General features: G+C 40.0%; 1 protein-coding gene across 2 annotated transcripts in view; it reads left to right on the plus strand.

Moving 5' to 3' along the window:
• LOC114156407 (semaphorin-6D-like) overlaps positions 1–26,504 on the plus strand; it is a 163,529-nt gene that overhangs the window by 28,115 nt on the left and 108,910 nt on the right. For both annotated transcript variants that reach the window (XM_028036820.1, XM_028036821.1), the window contains exon 2: positions 6,337–6,458. The gene's annotated coding sequence lies outside the window, so the exon portion shown is untranslated. The remainder of the gene's footprint in view (positions 1–6,336; positions 6,459–26,504) is intronic.

The raw sequence follows: 26,504 nt of genomic DNA on the forward strand, positions 1-26,504 counted from the left end.
GCATCTCATTAAAAGGACATTAAACCGTAGGAGCACTGTGACTGAAGGTTTAAAACCGTAACATTTTTAAAACCTCAAGACACCATTTAAAAACCAAAAATTGGACCAATAAAACAAAACCTGAATGTGTTAACTATTATACTAGTGGGGCTTCTGGCACCAAATCACATCAGACATAATTTAAATGCATCTTTCGTAGATCTTTTATTAAAATATACATGTCATAGTTCCGTCCTGAGAAAGCTGACGGGGAAATGCGTTGCATAACCCGAAAATCAAAGATTATCCCGTATCTGGTTTTCATTTATAGTGCTTCCAGGAAGTTGCCAATACCTTTAACTCTTTCTGTAGCCGGTTGAATGTCTCTCTTTTGCCAGGTCTGTGTACAGCAAAGAACCACCCTTTCATTTATCGTCTCCATGTCATAAAATATTCTGCTTCCCTTAAGTATTTGTGCCCCAACAATAATAATATTAATAAAATATTATTATTATTATTATTATTATTATTATTATTATTATTATTATTATTATTATCAGTTGCTTTATTTTGTGATGAAGAAAGTGACAAAGCTTTGTTTGAACTTTGAACATTTGCAGTAGCAGGTTACCACTGCCTGCTCACTTTTTCATTGGCTGTGATGAGAGTGAAATTTTCAGCCTTTTGGACAAAGTGGAAGTTTACATTTTCAAAAGGATGCATGAAAATTCAGAATAAAGTGGATATTTTTAACAAACTGTTATTTGCACCCCAAACTTCTAGTTGTTTCCTGATTGTTTCTCAATGATTTCTTGACAGATGTTTCTCATTTTCAGGAAACAAAAAGCTACATAATTCATTACCGTCTGAGAAACATTTTAATTAAAATGTGAAAATATCTTCTGCTTGTAATTTATTCGATCTTTGATTAAATGGTGATGTAAAGCTTGCTGCTTATTCTTGTCACTAATTGTTGAAGTTCTGCAAAATCAGTTTCCTTTCTGTTTTACTTGTTGGACATTGTCCTTGGAGTAAATGATTACATGTTGTAATTGCAATTACTGCCTTCTGCTTTCTCTCGCCCGGAACTGTAATTTGCTGGACATTTTTAAATTGTCTTTGCTTGGAGCTTAATTTGAAACTGGAAAGCAGACCATGTTTTCTTCTTTGACAAAGTCTCATCCTGAGAAAACACAATAGTCAAGGAGCATTCGGCACTGTGAGCCAGCAATCAAATCACAATCAAATGTGATTCAACCCCCATGTTTGCATAAAGAGAAATTTGACTGAGAGCTGCCAGTGGGTTTGCCTCACCCATCTGTTTCCTATCTGATTCTTCTGCCATTTTATTCTCCCACCATCTCTAAATAAGTTCCTCCCCTGCTGCTCTGCTTCCGTGCTCGCAGTCTGAACTTCTGCCTCGTCGCTGAAGCTGTTTACATCTTTTTTGTTTTCACCTGCTGGACATTGTCAACCGCAGGCAAACCCTCTCCTCCCTTTCCACAAGGTGTCTGCGCTCTTTGTCATCACACAGCCTACAACTGTAAACCCTGCAAGTCAACATCTTAACTGATGGGTTTCTGACCTTTTAGCTGACTTGCTAAGCTGAGAAGGAAGATGGACAGAGACCAAGTCACCTATCTGAACCTTGATGTGATGATACTCTCCTGGTTTGCATATTTAATTATGAAAACTCCTTAGATCCTTATTCTGCTCTGATGCAAAGCTCCTAATTGTTTCATGAGCAACTGGCTGCCAGAGAGCCAGTTTGACTTCTTAATTACTGTAAAGGGATAATGGCTGTCAATGCAATGACACACGTTTTGATAGTGGGAATCACATGTTATCCATCTACTTCATAAATGCATAAAATACATCCATCCATCCATCCATCCATTTTCTGTGCACCCTTGTCCCTAATGGGGTCGGGAGGGTTGCTGGTGCCTATCTCCAGCTACGTTCCAGGCGGGAGGCGGGGTACACCCTGGACAGGTCGCCAGTCTGTCGCAGGGCAACACAAAGACATACAGGACAAACAACCATTCACACACAAACACACACCTAGGGAGAATTTAGATAGACCAATTAACCTAACAGTCATGTTTTTGGACTGTGGGAGGAAGCCGGAGTACCCGGAGAGAACCCACGCATGCACAGGGAGAACATGCAAACTCCATGCAGAAAGACCCCGGCCGGGAATCGAACCCAGGACCTTCTTGCTGCAAGGCAACAGTGCTACCAACTGCGCCACTGTGCAGCATTTATTACATTAACTTCAAGTCTTGGCACTTGTGTAAAAAGTCTTAAAATCAGGGTAATATTATTGCAGTTACATTATCTCATAAAAAGAAAGTGTCACCTTGAGAAACACTCTTAAAAAGAGTGATTCTCGTGATTCACTGAGTTAAGCTTTATTATTTTGGATGGAGGTAGATTGATTTCAATACCTTATTTTTCTTAAATCTGTAAGCAAAGGGACGCATGTATAATACGTTGTAATTGTATGTTTTTGTAATTAACTTAATTTTTGAGCTGAGATAGTATCTAGAAATATTTTTATTAATCCATCAATCCCATCTGACGACTGAAATTCTGACAAACGTGAACGGACCAAGAGTCGTCTTCATTTACAGATTATTGTAGCAAAATGACATGTTGAGGTAACAAACCACCATGGCAATTTTAAGGTTTTTATGCACATCTTTATCAGCAAACTAATTAACTACATTATAACGAACCATACAAATACTCCCTAGTTATCTTTTTTCCCCTCACAATTAGCCATAATTATCAACAAACAAGCCAATAACCTGCCACAATTATACCATATGCAATTATTACCCACCAGTCAACTGCAGTTAATCGCAATTAACCAACTAACTAACCAGCCACAAATATTACCTACCTCCTAAACAACCAGTTAACAATTTATTACCAACCAAAAAGTCACAATTACAAACTTTATCATTAACCGATGACCAAACAAACCACAAATTGTCTCCCTACCTTCCCATTATCCAATCAACCAGCCAGAATTATTACTATCCAATTACAGCAATGGGTAATACTACATTTTGGCAAATGTTTTTAGATAAATAGATAAGACTCAATGAGACGGTTTAAATCTATTGTAATCTTTGTATACAAAAACGCATAATTCTGGTATCAGTTCTAAAATCCCCTGGATTCTCTCTTCACTTTCTTTTTAAAATTAGATTTTATTATTTCATTTTAAATGGGGAATTATTTAACATTTGTCATTTTTCAATCCTGCCTTTGTTGTTTCCGGTAGCAGATAATCTGTGATTTCTTCAGCCTTACAGTCTCAGTTTGAAATATCTTTTCAGAGTGGCTGAGAGCTCAGAGGGCTCCAACCAACTGGAGACTCAGCAGGAAACTGTGTGTGTTTTTGGGTGTGTGTGATGTCTGTTAAAGAAGAAAAAAACATAAATGGAGACAAATTGATTTGGTCTCAACTTGGCTGTTTTTGTGAATTTCATTATGGAAACACAAAGCGTGTTGCTATCGGGCGTTAATGAACCGACCTTGCATACCCTGTGAGCGCACGTGTCATAGATGCACAGCAGGGGCTGCTGGGTAATGGCGTGTGGAGGTTCAACGTGTCAACTATGATTTAAATGAAGTTTACTACAATTCTGTTGCACACAGGTAGTTTAAGGAGTAATGATGCATGAAAACCATCCTGTTGTATCCTCCCTTGTGTGGGTTTTTTTTATTTGTTGGCACTTGATGCAAATTAAAAACTGAAACATAAATCAGCTGGTATGAGAAGAGAAAACCTTTTGAGAGGTGGATGTTTTATGTCTAGCTATACAATCCTGAAAGTCAGATAACCTGCACTAAGAGTCTCCCTGATGATAAAATCTCTTCTGGTTTCCTCCATCAGTACATTTTATGATTCAGGCCGTTGCTATGAAGAATTGTTTGCCCCTTATCGATTTCTTCTTCTTTTTACTTTTTTCGCCACTCTTGCATGTTTTAGCAGAAGTGGAATTTGTTTCCCTACATTGTGGCTTGTTTTTGATACCAGAGCATCACACTGCCACTACTGTGTTTTAAATGTAGCCATCATGTCTTGCAAGTAATGGAATCCCTTGAAAAGACTTCCACTTGTGTTGCTCCAATCAACAACATGTTTAGCAGAAATGTGAGGAGGCTGTTGAATCATTATCTTTAGCTTTATTATATTGGATGGAGGCAGATTGATTTCAATACCTTATTTTTCTTAAATCTGTAAGGAAAGGGACGCATGTATCATTTTTTCACAGTAAGGATAAAATGTTTTTATTTTTTTATATATAAATAGGATTTGGTGGATGGTGAAAACTCTGTGCCTCTTGCTAACTCTGACTGCAATGAGATTTCATGCTCACTATAAATTCATTGTTGTCTTACAAGGCAGATAATTAGAGCTGAGATTCAAAGTGAGACTTCCACTTAATGTCAACAGACACAGTGAAATATTATGCAAGTTGTGTGAAATTCATCAGATTAAAACAGAATGTAAAATAATTATGAAGTGAGGCACTTCCCTGCTTTCTGCTTATTTATTCTGTAAGCTGAGCTTCAGTTCTTGCAAATTGAGTTGTTCTGTTTGTTCTTACAGAATCAAATTATTATTTTTTAGATATTTTTCATTTGCAATCCATCAGGGTAAACTAGCTTACTCCCTCTGCAGCCCATTCGGTTTTATTTTACTACATTTAGTTGCGGTAAGTTCCACTTTAATACGTTATATTATTGCATTGAAAGTTCAGCTGCCACTAGCAGACTGAGCACCTCCAATTTGTAACTGAGCTTGAGGCCTGATTCCTGAGCACCAGCAGTATTTTACTTCTCACTCAGGTGGTTAAATTTTTTCGCTCAGTTCAAAGAGCTGCTTTGGTGCATAAAGTCTGTATCTAGAATACATAAAAACCATGAAGCAGTCATCTGTCTGTTTCACAGCAAGCATACTGGGGCAAAGGGATTTCTAGCACTGAGCAAAAGAAAACTGCAACTCTTAAAACACAACTGGAGTCACTTTTGACTTGAGGTTTGAATGCCTGAATTCAGATTTCAAATGATCGTTTCAAGGTAGCGACAAAAGATGTTTAAGGTGGAAAAATAAATCAGATTTTAATTTGCTTTACTTTTGTCAATCTACACAGGTAAAGGGTGAAACATTTTAGTTGTCTAGTATTGTTGTTGTTGCCATTAGGTGAACAAGATACATTATTTATTTAATATAGGTCCTATCACTACAAGAAAAGATTGTAGCATGTGTGAAAAGGTGAACAAGATGTAGATTATGTGAGGGAAAACCTAGATCTATTTTTTTCTCTCTTTTAATAAAAAACTCCATCCAGTTAAAAACTGGATTTTATTTTCACTTGTGTTTCCTTTGACTTGTATTTTAAAATAGTTTCATGTTCTGATCGCTGTAGTGTAACAAACATGCAAAAGAAGTGTAAAGTGTCACTTCTGGTAAAATTAGCCACTTAATATTTATATAGTTAGAATAAAAACCTTGATTGTTCAGAAAGTCAAAATTGAGGAACTAGAAATAAAAATGTTTCAGTTCAGTCAGAATAACTTCAAAGGAGAAAATTTGTTATACGTTTTAGTTGAGATGGATTAATCTGTAATTTTAAAATGACTGGTAGCTTTTTATTAACTCTGTATAATTTGGGCATTTTACTTTGTTCAAATTTGATTAATTTGGGTGTTGTCTCCTATCTCAAGCTGTTAAATTAACTGCTACTGGCAACATCTTCCTCTAACATAGAAAACTCCTCTAATGTGCCTGAGATGACATGTTTTATTCTGCATTATTCTAATTATCCATGGAAGTGAATGATTTTAAAATGGAGTAAAGCAAAACTAAAAACTGTGTATGTGCTTGTACTTTGTGCAAACATGGTGCTTCTGTGAACTTTAATAATTAAAACTGTTTTTAGACCAACCAACATTAAAACTATCTCTAGAGTCAGGAGGGCATTCTGCTCGTTACTCATCAAATGTGGAAATGTTCATACAGAGTGTTCAAAACTGACAAATGATCCTAGAAAGAAGCGCACCACCCAGTTCTTATGATAATGCAATCTGCTGCTGACACGTTTTAGTTGGTGTTAAATGATAGTGGTACCTGATATTTGCTCCAACCATGAGGATGATCAGCCCAGCGTCTTCATCTTCTATCTGCTCGGATCAAAACTTGATATTCCACGGAGCCGTATTCTGATATGTGTGTCCCAGTTCTCAGGAAAACCTGCACCAATCTTACTGTGCATCAGGGTGAAAGTAAAAAAACCCACTGATTTCACTCCTGGCACCCTCTCTTCTTTTCCTCTGCAGATTTATAAACTCACAGGGACAATCAGGATTGAAACGGCCTTCCCTTCTTGGCTTTGGTAGCGTCTCGCTCAGTCACTGGTTCTGCTCCGACGCTGCCTGTGCTTGACACTCCCATATTCAAGGTAAGGAGATTGTTCCTATTCACAATAAGTGTGTGTTGCTATGTATTAATGGGCTGAAGTTTGTGAATCTTACTCCTCATTTAATCTATAAGTTGTATTAGAACTTTTACCTTAAACATGTTATTTGTTTGTGTTAGTATAAAGTACTGCTTGATTGTATTTCCGACCAACACTAAAGTCCCTGTATATGAATGATAAACTGAAGTAGTATAGGCCCATTCCAGTCATATTGACCATCCAGACACATTCACAATCACAAGTCAGCACATTTATACACAGATGATACATAATTTCTTGTGCAGTGGCTCATCAACATGTGACGAGAGGAAGCTGGAATCAAACCTACAACCTTCTGATTTCAAGACGTCATGCATATTGTGCTCATGATTTATTGACAAACGTTGTTGGGTATTTTGTTGACACTATAGCAGTGATGTTCACTGAGGTAATATGTTCTAGATGGTTTATAAAGGGACTTTTCTTATAGTTCTGTGTTTGGCTTATAGAGATGCTTACATCTTTATTCAAGCATGAATTTCAAACTGCTACGTCCTAAAGTGAACTGGAGAAAACATAAAACAAGAGATAGTTGAATAGAGTTCTGGCTGTCTGCTTTCTTTGTTCCGGTTGTTTATGCTGAATCTCAGATCATGCATGGGGAATCCATCGGTTCTGTCTTCAAACTGGACAGAACAGTGTTCCTCACAAGGTTAGTTATAACATCTTTGTCTGTGTGATTCTTTTTTTGCTGTTGTACAGATCATTGTGTAGAATCAATAGCTTTCCTGAATTCAGTCCAAGAAAAACAGTTTGCTGTAAGAAAGACATGTGTAACATGTTAGTGGAAGGGCCACACAGTTGTCTGCTATGAATCCTGCTCTGTGTGATTGTGAATATAATCTACAGGATCTGTGTGTGTGTGTGTCTTTGTGTTGGTGGAGTTGGACTAGTCCCAGATTACTTTGAATCGCTGCAGAGATCTCACGGGAAAAGTGAAGGTTAAAGACCTGCTTGAACTTGTAAAAATGCATGCAGCACAGTTCAGTTCATTTCTGGATGAGAGGTGAAGACTGTATCCAGTGATTTTGATAAAAATAATGTTCGCAAACTCAGATGGGAGTTGGTACAGTTTCTGCATTTTATAAGTGAAGTGAATGGAGTTTCTTTTAGGGGCTTAGTGTCGCTAATTAACAACAAGGGAGTCTGGACGAGTCAAGTTTAGGTTTGTTGCAGGAAAAAGAGTTTGTAGAAATGTGGGGCATGAAAAATATGTTTCTACACAGTTTAGAGGTGATGACCTTTGCACAAAGAACAGCAAGGTATTATCTGTCACTGAAAAACTAGTGGTTTTAGTTCCCGCTGTTGATTTCTTTATGCCATTATATCTGGATCATTGCATTTTTCAGCAAGATTATTTCCACTCTGTGAAGATATTCAGTTCACTTTTTTGCAGCTGATGTGTTGGAAATGTTAGGCTGTGTTTTTCACACAGTCTAGAAAGATAATAAACAGGTTTTAATGCAATAAATCACCAGGTACCTCTGCCTCACATATTTCCCTCTAAATACGTTTAACAGGACACTTATTAGGAAGAAAGTTGTTGGAGCTGCTGCTACACCTTGTCTGAAGGTTTGGGGAATATTATGTTAGCAATCATGTTTTAGGAATATATATTTTCAATTATCCTCATGGAATATGAATACTATTGTAAAATGACTAAATTATCCTGAATCGAGACTTTGTGGAAAATGTTTAGATTGGAGAGATCTTGATGGGAAACCATCAACACAATTGACGTTTGAGAAAGAACGTCAATTGTGAAATATAATTGTGTGAGTGGTTTAAGCAGGCAAAGACGTTGTTGTTGTTTCTGGATATGTAACTGGATAGAAACCACTCTTCAGGCTACATTAGTATCTTTTTCTCCTGTGTTCTGTCTGGTTAATTTTGAACGTTTTGCCATAAATCTCATCCTCTCTACCTGCTCACCATCAGTCTGCTAGCGCTCTTCTCCTCAGTGCATGTTGGAGAAGAGCCCAGATTTTTTGCGACTGAGCCGATTGTTGCACGCCCACAGTGACAATAATACTTCCATTCAAAGGGTATCACCCAACACACAGCTGTTAAAGAAAACACAAAGTCGGATCATGTACAGAAGAAGAAGAAAAACAGTGATGCTTATTTTTCCGAAAAGCATTGTGAGGACATCTGTTGTTTACCCCATTTGAATAAATTTATTTCTCAGGGACCACAAGGATACAGAAACTGCTTTAATATATTTGAGGAATCACTACATTCTGTTTTTCAGTCATTTTTTTGCACCTCTCCAAGTAGACGATATATAAACTGGTGGATTTTGGCCCTCTATGAGTGGACGATAATTGCTGTATGTCTCTAAGTGAAAGCTGCTATTTAGCAGATCATAAGCAGAATTAGTAATATTCCTCCATGTTTCTCAAGTTCAAAGTTTCCCTCTAGGAAGGCCTGATGTGGTGACAGGGGGTGAGATGTATTTCATAATGTTTGTTTACTCAATGTTTTTGTTTTTCTTGCAAGTAAAACTAAGGTATTGTCTTTCAATGCTGCAACTTGTTTCTGCATCATATAATCAAAATTTTCTTTCATTAAGCACTGACTCAGCCTCAGAAAAATGTTTTGATTGATGAAATGTTCTAGTCACGGTTTCCTGTCACAGATCCATTATGGCACATAGTTGCAAATTACATTACATTTTCACATTTTAAATGGATAAAATCAATAAGATTGTTAGCAGAACAGTAATCTGGAATGGATATGATGTATCCTGGCTGGAACCCTAATTCAGTTTAATTAAAAATACTTTATTGATCTCAAAAGAAAATTAAAAGTTGTTGTAACTCATGTTTTTTTCAGAGTTGTTGGTTGCTGGGTTTAGGGAGGAACGATTTCCTGTAGCAGACTGTATTACAGCGATCTGTAGCCTCTGACTGAAGATACTCTGTTATTGTAAAGCAGTCTCATGAAGAGGATGCTCAGGGTCTGTAGTTATTTTTGATTTTTATGAAGAATCCATCTTTGCACCACCATCTCCAGAACATACTCAGCCTTCTTTATCAGGTTGTTGAACTTTAACAGTTTCAACAAGAGACGTGTAGAAGATCTGCAGCTTCTTGCTGCAAACCTTCACAGATCTTAGCTTCCTCCAGAAGTACAGTCTGCTCTGTCCCTTCTTGTTCAGTGTTGCAATTCCAGTCCAGCCTGTTGTGCAGGTGAACGCCAAGGTATTTGTACTCCTTCAACTCCTCCACTTTTTTCCCATGATGGAAATAGTGTTTGATGCAACATTTATGTAATGTTTTCTAGACGTGGTGCTTATCTATTTCTGATGTCTGACTCTTTGCTTCTCTGCCAAATCTAATGCTGCGTTGCGCACCGTTTTTCAAACTGCACAGGATCCCAGTGTAAAGTGAGGCTCAACAGTGACACCAGGGGGTTAAAGCTCCAGATATATTCAATCAGCTATTGGTTGTTGCATCACATAATAGGGCTTGCAGGAGGAAGACTCATCATGGTTGTACTGCAACATGGTTGGTATGAAATGCAGCTCCTGTGTGACTGTACTTGAGTACCAGCGTCGTCATTCTTCACATTTCACAGCAATAATCATTTAGGCCTTAGACAATTTGTTTACAGGATGATTTCTTAGTTTTACTTCATGGTGGAAAGCATTTTGTCTAATCAAACCTTTTTAGATTTAGTCTTGTATATACATCTTGTTTCTGTCTACATTTAATCATTGAAATAAGTACAATTTACTTTAGCATATTTATCACGAAGATGTGAATGTTTAGTACATTTTTTAATCTTTAAAAAGTTGAGCTACAGGTGGTATGTACAATCATAGCAAGTGTAGTAAATTATGAATGTTTATATCCTAATGATCTCAAAATAATTCCTTTAAGGAAGTGATGTCTTATTTGTGTGTGTGATGAAACGGGGTTGATGAAACTGCGTGCTCTCCTCCTTGCATCTCGTTTGACAGGAGCAGTCATAACAGCGACTTTCTTTCTATTTTTACTTCACTTTGTCAAACTCCAACTGGGAGCGTCTTTGATATATGCCTCCAACTCAGACACTGTCTATTTAATGTGTTTGTTGTTTCAGTTTTTTGTCTGTTTTTTACAGGAGTGACAGCAGAAAAGGCTGAGCTTAGAACTGATATGACACCACAAAACTTTTTTTCTTCCATCACTTCATCTTATGAGCAGGTTATTAGTTGTACATATAGTCAGAACGAAGATCTTCACTTGCTTTTTTTCGTGCATTTTATGTTTGATATTATGACCTGACTTACTGTGAATTTACTGAAGGGAAATTAGAATTTAAGTTGAGACAGGTTTATAAATATATAAGAATTGAGGTCAGTGTTCGTTGACAGAACTGTATTGCAAAAGGAAAAACAAAAACCCCACAGGAAATTGGCTTTAAACAAAAAACTTCAATAAAAAAAATATGTTATTAAAATAAAATTGACTGGAAATATGTCTTTTGAAAGCTAATTAGGAAAATTATCAGATAATTACCTAAATAACCCTTTCAGTTTCATATCTCTACCACTCAAGAGGTGTATTGGTTATGAAGATAAAAGCTTTCCAAATTTTCTGGCTGACCCTCTTGGCTCCAGTGCAACAGACACAACTTTTCCCTGCCACATTTTGGTTTTATTGACAGTCGAGTTTCACTTTCTGTGCTGCCAAATAAAAACACTCAACCAAACAAAAATACCAAATGCTGCTTCGGTTTGTTTCCTCCTGCTTCTCCTGTTGTCCTGCCTCGATAAGATGGAGAATCAGATGCCAACAAGCACGTTTTTCTGAGGCCAAGTATCAACAAACACCCCTAAAATTACTAATGAAATCAGTTTCACACCAACTCCTACGAGCTGCTTGAGAAGCTTTTTCTTTTGATAAAACTTGGCATTAATGTTTTTGGATGGTTTTGGGAAATGAGACTGAATAAAACCTTTAAAAGATAATTTGCATCATTAGAGTGATTAAAAATCATTAAAAGTAATTAAAAGTCAAGTATTGATTGAATGTAGTGGTGGAATTAATAATGACCAGCTTTAAATGATTGAAACACCCTCTTTGCTGATTAGTGTAGATATTAATAGCCAATCAGTTTTGATGTCATCCAAGAAGTCATTATATGAAACTTCTCAGCGTTTCTCAAAATGAACTTTTTGTTGGAAATGTCTACGTAGTTGTTGGAATATAATTATTTCAAAATAAGCATAAGCAGTTATTAGCATCCATGTTTGTTATTATTATTTTGAAACTAGGACGGAAGTTGCTCTTTAACTGATCATGAAATCTCTTTCTCTGCCTGACAACACTTGGCTACAAAAGTGTTAATGCAACACGACCGTTTTAAAAATAATTTATGTTCTGGCACTTCTGGGCTTCTACAGGAAAAAGAAACGCTGACATTGACGGATAACACGGAAATGATTTGGAGGCTCTGTGAGAATGCAGCTTTCCAACCGTTAGCATTTAATGAAGCTGAACATGTCATCTCGTATGTTTCCTGCTACTGGTGCTGAGTTGAAAAGTTGTCTTTTCTTGAGTCTTGACTGAATTTGATCAGCTCTAGGTTGAAAACCTAAAATATTTAATCTTTGAAACGGTTTAAAGTTTATGTAGGCTTTAGGTTTGTAAAATACAGAGGAGGTAAAACTTTTAAGGTTTCTGTTGGCATTGGAGCCACATTAGACAAGAATTAAAATGTGGTAATTAAACAAATCAAGTTTTGATTTTGTGACAGTTCATTAAATCTTTACCACAACTCTGAAAAGATATATTGCTAAGCTCTTATCCTGTTTTTATGTATCAAAATCTTGTCTTGTCAGTTAAATATGTTGAAATGACCCAATCTGGCAGCTTTGGCCAGATGGACTGAATCCCAGGAAGAACATATGGCTGCTCTTCTATTTTAACCCTACAGTTTGCAGTAGGATCATTTTCAGAGATTTTGAACAATTTCTCAATCTAACTTTTGTCTATTTAAAAAAAAAAGACAAGCTATTATTCTATATCTCTATGTAATAGTGTACAGAATAAGAACATAAAAACGGTAATCAGCTGTTTACTCTGTAGCTGCTTGATGCAATATAGTGAGTTGAACAAGGTGACATCACTCATAAAATATGCTGGTTGACAACTACTAACCTTGCTAAGAAGACTTCACTGTCGTAGGTCCCTAATGTACTTTATAACAGAATTTATACCATAAGCATAAACTTGATGTAGTTTTTAAAACTGAAACTTTGGTTTTACTAGAACATTCTGTATATTTGAAAGTCAAACAGCAGCAGTTATAAATTAAAAAATAAACCCACACTTTTGGTACTTTTAAAAACACTTTAGACATTTTTGGCTGGAGATTATTCACCCCAAACATTTGAAGCATGTTGGGACCCCCTCTGTGTTTCCCAACTGTTCCTCTCCCTGATCAGGGATTAAGGGCAGAAGGGATTATCTGATCTCTGTCCTGGTGGAGGCCTGAGTCGCCCCAATGCACAGTGATTCACACACACACAGCAGAAACATGTTAAACCAGCAGCAATCTTAAAGTCAGAGTGGTGTAGCATTCCAGTTGTCTTCTTTTTTTAGTGCGGAAAAGTCCAAACCCCAGGGTTGGCTCGAGCGTGCAGCACTGTGGAAATTGTGCCTGTAAACGGAAATGCTGCTGAAACAAAAACATGTCTCAGCACCTCGACATTAACCCAAGAGCTGATTTAGATGACTGGGCCCAGTATCCCCTACCTCGTGTTGTTTCTCTGCTGTCAAGTAGCTGGAAAAGCTTCCTGTTAGTCTGACTCCAGGGAGCAGCCATGTGTAATCACACTATTAACCAGACTGCAGCAGCATCCAGAATAAGGGCAATGCTTCCTTCTACAGTCACATTACAATTAAAACTCTTTATTAGCAAATTTGAATTAAATAAGTTACTAAAATGAAACTTATGTCGCATACGGTGGACTTTAAATGCTAAAAGAAATTTTTGGTGTTTCTATTTTATGTTTTTTTTCCCCCCATTAAACCATACTTTAGTAATAATGAAAAACATTTGTTTGCATCAAAAAAGTAAATATTTGGCCATGCGGTGTATATGGATAAGTTTTAGATTTTGCCTCAAATTGAGTTTGGACCATATTTTGTTTTGTACATTGTTTTTCACTGACAAGTTTCTAATATTCCCAATTTCCCCTCACTCTTGAGGTCATGTGACTGGCAGCTCAGAAAATGGAGGATGATGATGGAATCTCAGAGATTGTTACTCTGACTTGGCTCCTTTTCCTCGACTTTAAATGGCTGAAAGGGTTAATCTTCTTGTCCTCGTGTGTGTGTGTGTGTGGGTGTGTGTGTGTGTTGGTGTGTGACCTTGACCAGTTGGCGGTGTTCGGGTGGGGCCTCATGTCTGTCTTAAGATTAAACACAATAAGATTCGACCTCCTCCTCCTCCCTTGTTTCCCTCATGTCTTTAATCCCCTCTGTTGAAAAACACTCTAATACCGTCTGACCCCTCCCCACCAACGCCTGTGATATATAACTCTGAATGTTTCATGCACAGCCATAATGTATGTCTGTTGACTCTGCTCTTTGTTGCTAATGCTTTTAAAATGGCCTCTTCAAGATTTATGTGGAATTGCTATAATAGAAGCTGCATTAGCTGAACTGGTACCAAGTTGTGTTGTTGGGTTTGCCAGATTGTACTTTTTATTTACAGGCCAGACTTCATATCTTCACAGTAATTAGTCGGTTGGAAAATGATGCATTTTAGTGATCAGTCAAAAAGCAAAAGCGGAGCGTGAAAGATAATATGGTTGTTTTTATATAAACAAAACAGATGAATGACAAAACACTTCCAGTGAAAACACCCAGAAAAAAGGTTTCATTTAGACGTCACTTTAATAACTTGCATTCAGTTGCAATTTAGACTTTATTTAGCTATTTTATACTAAACAAATGATGTGTGATCAGTTTAAATTCAAGTTTGGTTTTTGGAAAAAAATCTGTTATGGCTACACCAAGCTTACAACAAAGTTAAAAAGCTTATTTGCTTTGTTGTTTCACCCTAGAATCATATTTAACACATTTCTTACCTGAGCATCACAAAAAGATTGTTTTTTGAATATGTCTGCTTAGGGGGAAATTTGGGTAATTTTTATTTACAAATTTGCCTTGCCTAGGATTTATACAAAGGCCTTAAATCAAATATACTGATTTAATTTACAAATATTCAGAAAACAAATGTTAAAAATTTGATCTTACTTGCTTGTGTTGTCAATTTTGTTGGCCTGAGCACAATTTGGCAAATCCCTCTGGTGTTCCGACTTGCATCTGGAGCACATTCAACTCGGATGTGAAACGTTTTCCAGGTCCCAGTCCCAACTTTTGAGACAAAATCAGCACTATTTGTCTCAAAAGTTGGCGACTGTGGCTCTTTGGTAGAGTAGTCGTCTTGCGATCGGAAGGTTGTAGGTTCGATTCCAGCTTCCTCCTGCCACATGTCGATGTACCTCTGGGCAAGGCACTTAACCCCAAATTGCCTACCGATCTGCGTATCGGTGTATAAATGTGTGCGTGTTTGTGAGTGCGACTGGGTGAATGTGACTCTAGTGTAAAGCGCTTTGAGTGGTCAAAAATGACTGGAAAAAGCGCTATATAAGTTCAGTCCATTTACCATTTATTTGCACCTTTGCCCTAGACCAATGTGAGTATATCTCTGATAGATTCAAGCAACTAATGCCTTCCTATGGTGTATGTATCGATGAACTTGTTGCTCCAGCTGCTATGTTGGAGTTTATTTTTGTGATCTTCTTATTCACTCAAATGTGTGGAAATGTCAGAATAAAGTTGGAAAACATTTGATGAAAAAATGACCCATGTTTTTGCTCGCCGATTGCTGTGATAGGATCATGCTTTTCCACCAGTCCAAACAATGAAGTGGATTTAGAAAATCTAGATGTTGATAGATTTTAAGTTTTAGTGGCTTTAAGTTAATAATCACACTTAAATAGTTCCAAAAAGAAACATATTTGCTTGGTTGACAGTTTTTTATAGGCTGAAAGAAACCTCTTTGTCCTTTTCGAGATGTTTTTGTGTCTTTATTAATCCCAACTTGCCCTTTTCTCACCCTGAAAGTTATCTTAGTCTATGACCTAATTTCCTAAGCAGCTCAAAACAAGCCAGTATATCATGTCTACTGTTTCTATGTCTGAGAAAGAGAAAAACAGAGAAAACACCATGGATGTTTTGGATATTTTTCATCATGCTGGTCATTGGATCTTGTTGTTGACCCACATTGGATATGGGGTATATAAAATATATTTTATTTGGACAGTGTCCCAAATTTGAAAGAGCCACTGTTTCCTGTTTGACCCAGAAAACCAACACTAAGGAGAGACTGACTGAAAGTGAGACATGCTACACATGGGAGGAAGGCGAAGAAGAAAAATATCATTATTTGAAGGTGAAATTCAACATAGAGGGTCTAGTATGTTTCAGTGTTCTCATTTTGTCAAACAAGGGCAGAGAGGGCTCACAGGAGATGTTCACACTTCTCTTTATGGGGGATTTTAACAGCATTGTTATAGTTTTTTTATTCTTGCTGCTGGGTGGTTTAATTGTAAACCAGCCAATTGTGCATCGTTCTATATCATTTATGGAGCACATTTAAAAACAGCAGCTACACCAAAGTTCTCTACGGGCAAATTGGAATGAAATTTAGCACAATATAAGAGCCTAATAAAAGAAAAAAGATGTACAAAATCAACAAATGAATAAATAGAAATACTAAATAAAAAAAGTAAATATTAGAAACCAGTTTGTGCAAAATGTCTGTTGTAGAAAGGTAGGATTTAAAGTTCTTTTTAAAGACATTGTAGTCCTGGTAGATTTAACTTGAAACAGGAGATTGTTCCAGAGCTTAAGGGCCAAGAATGAAAATCCCCCAGTAGGAATTTATAAAAGTAGCTGGTGTGACATTTCCAACACTTTGATGGGCATGTGACTGATTAATAGATCCTTAAAATAATCCGATGCCAGTTCATGAAGACTCTTTAAAATCATCCAAAGCAAGGAGGCTAAAACCAGCACAAAGTGGTCATGTCACTTGGCTGTTAAGAAGGCAAGCGGCTGAATTTTGGAGAACTTGCAGGGAATGAATGACAGACTGATCCAGCCCCAATGAGTAAAGAGATTCAGTAATCCAAACCATGGATCACTTTCTCAAAGTCGTGTCATGGTAGGGAAGTCTTCCCCTTAGATGGTAACGTTAATAGAGCTAATTTAAGTTTCAAGTTTAAAATCAGAAGTGCATGCGATCTCTGGAATATAGAAGCAAATATATCAACAGTATAGAACTTAAAATGCATGCGTATGTTTCCTCTTATTTTTTAAAATCTCTTTAGTATGAAGTCAGCTGAAAAGAGAAAGGGCCCTAAAATAGAGCCATGGGTCACTCTGAAGCTAACAGATGTATTTATCTAGATGAATCAGACAAGTTAATGTTTGACAAACAGACCTAGAATTATTTGTTTCCCCTGTTTCACCAGACACAACTCCAGATGAGATAAAAATAAAAAGTATGAACCACTGTATCGAAATCAGTGCTTGGGTCTAAAGAATTAAGACAACCGAATTACCAGAATACACGATGTATAAAAAAGGAAGTTAAATCTGTTAAACGTGAAGTTTTTGTTAGAAATATCAGACTAGTACATGGAGTAAGAATTTCTCTTTTTGAATAGCGACTGTTAAGTGATGTTGCAATTCTAGATCAGCAAGTTCTTAGTTTACTTTTTATTTATTTGCCTTTTTTAGTCTTGATGACAAACATAAATTATGTTGAGTGTATAACGTAGCATCTTATAAATTTAGTCATTCATTTACTTGCATGAAATTTGCATAATTTGGCTTCAGTGCGACTCTCATAAAACACATTTTACATGGTAATTGTTTCAACAAGTTGAGCTACATATCTGCTCAAATGCAGACCTGTATTTGCTGGTGCAGATTTTACCGTAGTTGTAGCCGACAAATTTTATTTCACTGTGGTTTTCTAAATACACTCTGTGCTACTTTGCTGTGGGAAAAAAAGGCTAAGCAACATGAAACAGGATTACATTTTAGGCTTTCTTGAGTATAAAGAAAAGCGTCTTCTATTTATCTCACGTTAGGGTTTGAGATTTCAAAGTGGTCTTTGCCTGTCAGGAAACCAGCGATATTCTCAGTCTTCCACATTTTTATAAGCGTATGATTGTGAGTATGTTTAAAATCTTCCTTTCTCCAGGCAGCAGTGTGCTCAGAGATTCGAAGGAGCTATTTCAGATCAGATTCAGATATCAGTCAGGCTCCGATTCCTCAAAGAGGGGAGTGAATATTTAAATCAAATGGAAATTAACCCAGAGATCTGCTGTGAGCTCAATCTGTTTAATCTGTTGCCTCGGACTGAATGGAGAAAAAAAAAAGAAGAAATGTTGAGATTTTCACTGAGGTGGTCGACAGCCAGTGTAGGGTGGGGGTGAGCTGGGGTATTTATGGAGCCGTGAGGAGCTCTAATCTACCAGAATGAATCTGATTATTATTTCTAAAAACATATCATAGAGAGGCTTACAGACTGCCTGCAGAGTGGGGAGCCACAGTCAGACTTGCTCTTCAACTTGGCATGATATAAGAAGTGGTTAAGAGCCAAAGCACCAGAAATAACTTGACACATACCATGAAAAACACATGTTGGGAGTGAAAACTATAGTATGTGGGACTGTGAATCCAGCACCCTGCTACCGCTTGATGGATATTTAGCTAAAAAAAGCATAACAGCTGATGCAGTATCGCTAAAAATTTAAGTAGATGGGTCAATTTGCAAATCTGTTGCCGTCAGTTAAGGGTTAAAACTGATGCATAAATATCTGAGTGACGAGGTGTGACACAGGGGACCGACTGAGGCTCTGGGCTCACTTCACCAAGTGAATCACCTGCTCAGCTTCTTGTGCACCTTCTTCTCCTCCTTCCCCCTAAAAAAAACATCCCTCTTCTCCCCCTGTCATCCCTGCTACTTCTTTACCCCACGGCTGTGGTTCGAACCATGGTCTAATTCAATCAGTGCGTTTTGTAGCCTCAGAGTGAGAGATTGGATGTTCATTAAAAAATCTTGATTAGTCCAGGAAACTGATTACTTTATGTAGCCATTAGTGTGTGCGTGTTACTGCCCATTAGACTTCCACTTGAAGCCTCCCTCCTGCCCTCTCATTTGTCTAATGGATGAAGACTTAAGCCCCCTTAAAACACAACATGCACGCTCGCTGAATGTGCACAATGATCCATTAATTAGCTTAAGTGGCCCCTCAGGCGTCCTGTCCCCCTCCTCTCCCAATCAGCCCCTACGTTTCCCCCTCTATCCTCCTTCTTTGTTTTCCAGCCATCTTCCTGGAAAACAACAGCTCCGTCCATCAGCCCCTCTTCCTGTCAGTGTGTTTTCTCCCCTGGCCATAAAGTCTCATTAAAAGTCAAGTGATTTATTTCCTTATGCAGGGCTCATACTGACTCTGTCAAAAAGTTTATGCTTCAGCGGCAGTTTGCCTCTCAGTCTCGGCTCCCTGAAAGGTTTCCAGGCAGCATTTCCTGCCTAATTCCTAATATTTATCCCTTAAAGGCTCAATAGCAAGCAAGCAGGGGTTTAGCTAAGCATTAGGAATCTCTACCTTTTCTTCTTCAAGTGTATTTGGGAGCTAGTTGATTGGCAGCAGCTTCATTTGAAGCAAAATTCAATAGCAAGAGCCATAAGGGATTTTTCCTCAGGGGGATATTTTCTTTTATCGCCACTTCAGAAGACTGATTATTAGTCAGCTGGAATGTGGTTCACAGAGGGGATTCTCCATATGAGGGAGGCGACTGGTTGAGGATAGCAAAGAGGCTTTCTGGTCTGCATCAAAATCAAAACATCTGAATGTTAGTTAATCTTGGTTTTTCCAAGGTCGTCCGAGATTGAATCATTTTGTGACTTTTGGGAGCATGTTTGAAGTTCTACAATAAATATTTGTTGGAAGTCTTTTTTTAACAGAGAGAAAGATTAATCACAAGTGGGACATTTTTAAGACAGTAAATCTGTCCAGGAGTGGCCATCCCATCAAATTGACCTCAAGGACAAACGGGGAAATTTACATCAGCATGTCAGGAAGAAGACAGTCAAACCTGCAAACCTGTCGTTGGGTATTAATGTGCCACCGGTGTGATCAGGATTAGTTCTGAATGTCTTCTTGATCAGCACAACATTGTTTCAACCCAGCCTCAAAGTCATCCACAGTTATGTCAAAACAAAGCAAACTTTTATTAGCTTTAAGCGAAAAATCTGACAGCGAGTAAAACATCACAAATGCATCCTGGTTGATCAGTCCTGTTGGACCTTTTCTTGCTTCTGTGTGTCTCTCAGTCTGTCACAGAAGTCGCTCCCATTTTGATGTGAACAGGCATATTCTTGGAGGAGTTTCATAAAAGTGTGTTCATGGCTCATCATACAGCAATCTGGTCGGTGCCATATTGTTTGCATTTCAGAAGAGAGACGGCTCCAAAACAAAACTAGATGAGATATTGCTGACTGAAATTCCACTGAAATTCACGGTTTCCAAGCAGAAACAGATGAGAGTGAATTTGTTCCAATAGTTTAAACCAGCAAAAGGAAAAAAATACAGTTTTCAGATCATCGTCTTGCAAGAAGAACATCTTACTTGTTTCAGAGTCTTCAGAGAGAGAGAGAGAAAAAAAAGCGTCTTCACAGAACCAACAAATTTGCAGGACATTTGGACTGTATTGACAGCGATGCAATAGTTTTAATGTACACATCATTCTTTTGTAGATTTCATTAATACGGACTGTAGTTTCTGCCTGTGTTTGACTCCAACCATCATAACTAGCTCTTTAATAATATATTTTTACTCAAAATGCTTAAATAATCAAGTGTCTGTTGTTGTACCATAATGAGTTTGTTTCTTACCCTCTTATGGTTGTGCTGCTCCAATGATTACCAATTTGAAAGTTAATATCTAGGATTCTGGTGGGGCTCACTAGATTCTGTGGAAAAAGAGAAGAGTACAGCATGGTCAAGATGCAGAACAGATGATTTTGTACATAAAATACCCTTTTCAGAAATATAATTCATGTGGCAAGACAGTAAATCCTAGATTTTTACCCAACCTTTTTCACCAGTGTGAGTGTTTCTGTACGAGCCTCTGATGGAAATGGACCTGCAACCATCAACATGATTATTTCAGATGCTTGTAATCTGAAAAAACTGAGAACTGGGGCACTTTTCTGTGAAAAGAAAGAAAAATGTGGAAGGTGGCAGCAACATGGAGACAGATTACATGTTAGTACTGATATTTTCTGTGACTGTTCTGGGCTTACCACTTTACCCCGTCATGTTGCATGTTTGTTTTTTTGTGAATTCCATCTTGATGGATAATTATTAGATTTTTCCACTTTAAGAATTGTTCAGTTATCATTTCTTAGGACTTTGAGGAATCATACCGTATGTGAGTGTGCAGAGAAAGGAAAATCTCTTAAGTTCTCCTCATTTAGTCTTTATTTCTTAGTTGAGCTTCTTCTGAAAAGCAGCTTGTTATTGTTAATAAATAAATATAGCACTTTATTACATATTTTCAGCGTTTGTGGAATAAAAAAAGTATTTACTTAGTAGAGTTCAGCATTTTAAGCTAATACTACACAAATTCATTCTCAATTTTTTGACACATATTTGTGTATTTATGAGCAAAAGTAATTGTCACACTATTATATGCCCACTTTTTGTTTCAACGTGGGAAAATGCAACGCTTTTGCCTCTTTTGACATTTGACAGTTTAGTAGACAGTTTGATCATTAAAGGGCCATTCTGACATGGATTAGTTCTGAATGAGCCGTTATTCTGTAGTAACAGGACTTCATCTCTAGCTATGCTGTTTGCTCTGATGGATATTCCCTGATCTCGTCTTGCTGGATGTCTCAAAATGAAAGTGAAACTAAAAGCCTCGACTTTATTTCAGATGTATTGGCATAAAAATGACCCAACATCCTGTGTCACTCATAGGAAATTAGAAATTTCATTCCAAGACAATCAATTGATCTTCAAATAAAATGAGATAATAAAATCTCATGGTATGAAAACATAAAATCCCCATCAATGTCTCCAGTTTTAAACTTCTGTTTGTTTGTTTTTTATGGCAGCATACATGGTGGAATAGGAATCAGCCTGATATCAGCATTAAAATACAGGAACAATTTATCAGATATTATTAATGTTAATATTAAAATATATATTCTGCTTGAATAATGATGCCTGGTCTGAATTTATACTAAATATCAATAAAGAAATATGATTATCAAAGCATGTTTGCACACAAAATAATTAAAGGGCCACCATTCACTGAAAGCAAGAGCAGCATTTGAGTAGAGTAAGTGGTTGACACTATCGGGGTTTAATGTGTGTGTGAAAGTGCAGTGGTCATCACTAAGGAATGCTGGGAAACTGCAGGACAAAGTTTATCAAGCCTGTGAAGAAAAACGAGTGACAGCATTCCTGAGTGTTTGCTTATCTCTCTGCTTCCTACACGCACGTGCACGCCCACATGCATGCACACACACGCACACACACTCCCCCGCGCATGCACGCACTCACTCAAACCCATACGCACACATTCACACACAAAGCTTTTATTTTTGGCTTTGCTTTTTTTGGATTTTGTTCTGAGTTCAGAGCCTCATGCACCAACACACTAAATATCCCAGACCCAGAAAAATGTGGTTTGTAGTTTTTTTGATTAACTGATGCAGTTCAAAGCATCAATTTTCCTTGTAAATTAAACAGAAAATTTCTTGGAAGTTTTTTTCTTTTTAATTTCAGAGGAACTTGAATATAAACCCCATTTCTCACTTTCTTGTGGGAAGAAAGAACTGATGCCAATGTATTTGATTTCTTCACCACAACATCCAGTTTTTTTTCTCATCTTATTTTTCTGTTTTTAGTCTTTTTGTGCCTTCTTTCTACATATTTTACATTTCACATTTTTGTCCAAGCCTTTTTTCTTTTGAGGTATGTTTTTGCTGTATTCCTGTTTATTTCCGTTTTTGTTCCTTTATCACATTTGCTTTTTGCTTTTGTCTTTTTTTCCCTCTTTTTTCCTATAGTATCTTATGAGTTGTTTATCCTTACTAATTATGTCACTTAAATTTTATTTTTTGTCTAATTTTTTCTCTTTTCCCTCCACATTTTTCTTCATCCTATGTTCTATCACCTGTTTCCTTCTGTCATTCTTTTTACCTTTCCTGTTTTTGCGATGTTTCAGCCTCAATCTCTTTTTCTTTTTCTCCTCTTTTCCAAGTCCTTCTCCTGTCTATTTCGCCATCCTCATTTTCTACATGTATTTGTTCTCCTCTTGTCTTTTCCTCCATCTCTCCTTTACTCCTTTGTCCAGCCCCACTCCTTTTCTGCTCTCCCTTTCTGCCTCTGGTTGCTTGGTGATTGTTTCTGCTTGCTGTTGCCAGGTAATTTCTAGATGGCTTTGATCACATGACAAGTGTTTTTCTGCCTGTTTGTGCTGAGTCATTAAGATGTGTCGGCGTCTGGGCTCTGGTTGCAGTGTTGGTCACAGCATCATGTTCTGCTTCAAACATTCTCTGTAGACATTGTGAATAATTTGAAAATTTCCAACGTTCTGCTGAAGTTTGAGAGAATTTTCAACTTTTTACAGTTAAGTTTTTACGTCGGTAACATTTATTACCTATACATCTCATTATATGTGTTTGTATTTTGTTATTATATTTTCTATTGTGTAACTTGAACCCATCCATCCATCCATCCATCCATCTTCTTCCGCTTATCCGAGGTCGGGTCGCGGGGGTAGCAGCTTCAGAAGGGAGGCCCAGACTTCCCTCTCCCCAGCCACTTCTTCCAGCTCCTCCGGGGGAATCCCGAGGCGTTCCCAGGCCAGCCGAGAGACATAGTCCCTCCAGCGTGTCCTGGGTCTTCCCCGGGGCCTCCTCCCGGTGGGACGTGCCCGGAACACCTCACCAGGGAGGCGTCCAGGAGGCATCCTGACCAGATGCCCAAGCCACCTCAACTGGCTCCTCTCGATGTGAAGGAGCAGCGGCTCTACTCTGAGTCCCTCCCGGATGACTGAGCTTCTCACCCTATCTCTAAGGGAGAGCCCAGCCACCCTACGGAGAAAACCCATTTCGGCCGCTTGTATCCGCGATCTCGTTCTTTCGGTCATGACCCAAAGCTCATGACCATAGATGAGGGTGGGAACGTAGATCGACCGGTAAATCGAGAGCTTCGCTTTTTGGCTCAGCTCTCTCTTCACCACGACGGACCGGTACAGCGCCCGCTTGACAGCAGACGCTGCGCCAATCCGCCTGTCGATCTCCCGCTCCCTTCTTCCCCCATTCGTGAACAAGATCCCGAGATACTTAAACTCCTCCACTTGGGGCAGGACACCCCCCCTGACCCGGAGAAGGCACTCTACCCTTTTCCGGCTCAAGACCATGGCCTCGGATTTGGAGGCACTGATCCCCATCCCGGCCGCTTCACACTCGGCTGCGAACCGATCCAGCGAGAGCTGCAGATCACGATCTGATGAAGCCAAAAGGACCACATCGTCTGCGAAAAGCAGAGATGAGATCCTGAGGCCACCAAATCGGATCCCCTCAACACCTTGGCTGCGCCTAGAAATTCTGTCCATGAAAGTGATGAACAGAATCGGTGACAAAGGGCAGCCCTGGCGGAGTCCAACTCTCACCGGAAACGAGCCCGACTTACTGCCGGCAATGCGGACCAGACTCTGACACCGGTCATACAGGGACCTGACAGCCCGTATCAAAGGGCCCGGTACCCCATACTCCCGGAGAACCCCCCACAGGGCTCCCCGAGGGACACGGTCGAACGCCTTCTCCAAGTCCACAAAACACATGTAGACTGGTTGGGCGAACTCCCATGCACCCTCCAGGACCCTGCTGAGGGTGTAGAGCTGGTCCAGTGTTCCACGACCAGGACGAAAACCACACTGCTCTTCCTGAATCCGAGGTTCGACTATCCGACGGACCCTCCTCTCCAGGACCCCTGAATAGACCTTGCCAGGGAGGCTTAAGAGTGTGACCCCTCTATAATTGGAGCACACCCTCCGATCCCCCTTTTTGAACAGGGGGACCACCACCCCAGTCTGCCAATCCAGGGGAACTGCCCCCGATGTCCATGCGATATTGCAGAGTCGCGTCAACCAACACAACCCTACAACATCCAGAGCCTTAAGGAACTCCGGGCGGATCTCATCCACCCCCGGGGCCTTGCCACCGCGGAGCTTTTTAACCACCTCGGCGACCTCGCCCCCAGAGATTGGAGAGCCCAACCCAGAGTCCCCAGGCTCCGCTTCCTCAGTGGAAGGCATGTTGGTGGGATTGAGGAGGTCTTCGAAGTACTCTGCCCACCGGCCTACAACGTCCCGAGTAGAGGTCAGCAGCACACCATCCCCACTATAAACAGTGTTGGTGCTGCACCGCTTCCCCCCCCTGAGACGCCGGATGGTGGACCAGAATCGCCTCGAAGCCGTGCGGAAGTCTTTCTCCATGGCCTCTCCAAACTCCTCCCACACCCGAGTTTTTGCCTCAGCAACCGCCCGAGCCGCATGCCGCTTCGCCCGCCGGTACCCATCAGCTGCTTCCGGAGTCCCACAGGCCAAAAAGGCTCGATAGGACTCCTTCTTCAGCCTGACGGCATCCCTCACCGAAGGTGTCCACCAACGGGTTCGAGGGTTGCCGCCGCGACAGGCACCGACAACCTTGCGGCCACAGCTCCGATCGGCCGCCTCGACAATGGAGGCACGGAACACGGTCCACTCAGACTCCATGTCCCCCACCTCCCTCGGGACGTGTTCGAAGTTTTGCCGGAGATGGGAGTTAAAGCTCCGTCTCACAGGGGATTCCGCCAGACGTTCCCAGCAGACCCTCACAACACGTTTGGGCCTGCCAGGTCTGACCGGCTTTCGCCCCCGCCACCGGAGCCAACTCACCACCAGGTAGTGGTCAGTGGACAGCTCCGCACCTCTCTTCACCCGAGTGTCCAAGACATACGGCCGCAGATCCGATGAAACGATGACAAAGTCGATCATCGAACTGCGGCCTAGGGTGTCCTGGTGCCAAGTGCACATATGGACACCCTTATGCTTGAACATGGTGTTCGTTATGGACAATCCATGGCGAGCACAGAAGTCCAGCAACAGAACACCGCTCGAGTTCAGGTCGGGTGGGCCGTTCCTCCCAACCACGCCCCTCCAGGTCTCACTGTCGTTGCCCACGTGAGCGTTGAAGTCCCCCAGCAGAACAAGGGAGTCCCCAGGAGGAGCACTCTCCAGTACCCCCTCTAAGGACTCCAAAAAGGGTGGGTAATCTGAACTGTCGTTCGGCCCGTAAGCACAAACGACAGTCAGAACCCGTCCCCCCACCCGTAGGCGGAGGGATCCTACCCTCTCGTTCACCGGGGTAAACCCCAACGTACAGGCGCCGAGATGGGGAGCAACAAGTATGCCCACTCCTGCCCGACGTCTCTCTCCCTGGGCAACTCCAGAGTGGAAGTATGTCCAGCCCCTCTCAAGGAGACTGGTTCCAGAACCAGAGCCATGCGTCGAGGTGAGACCGACTATTTCTAGCCGGAACCTCTCGACCTCACGCACTAGCTCCGGCTCCTTCCCCACCAGAGAGGTGACATTCCACGTCCCAAGAGCCAGTTTCTGCAACCGAGGATCGGACCGCCAGGGTCCCCTCCCTTGGCCGCCACCCATCACACAGTGCACCCGACCCCTTTGGCCCCTCCCACGGGTGGTGAGCCCATGGGAGGGGGGGCCCATGTTTCCTCTTCGGGCTGAGCCCGGCCGGGCTCCATGGGTAAAAGCCCGGCCACCAGACGCTCGCCATCGTGCCCCCCCTCCAGGCCTGGCTCCAGAGTGGGGCCCCGGTGACCCGC

This window comes from Xiphophorus couchianus, chromosome 13, assembly GCF_001444195.1.
Source record: "Xiphophorus couchianus chromosome 13, X_couchianus-1.0, whole genome shotgun sequence".
NCBI classification, from domain to species: Eukaryota; Metazoa; Chordata; class Actinopteri; order Cyprinodontiformes; family Poeciliidae; genus Xiphophorus; species Xiphophorus couchianus.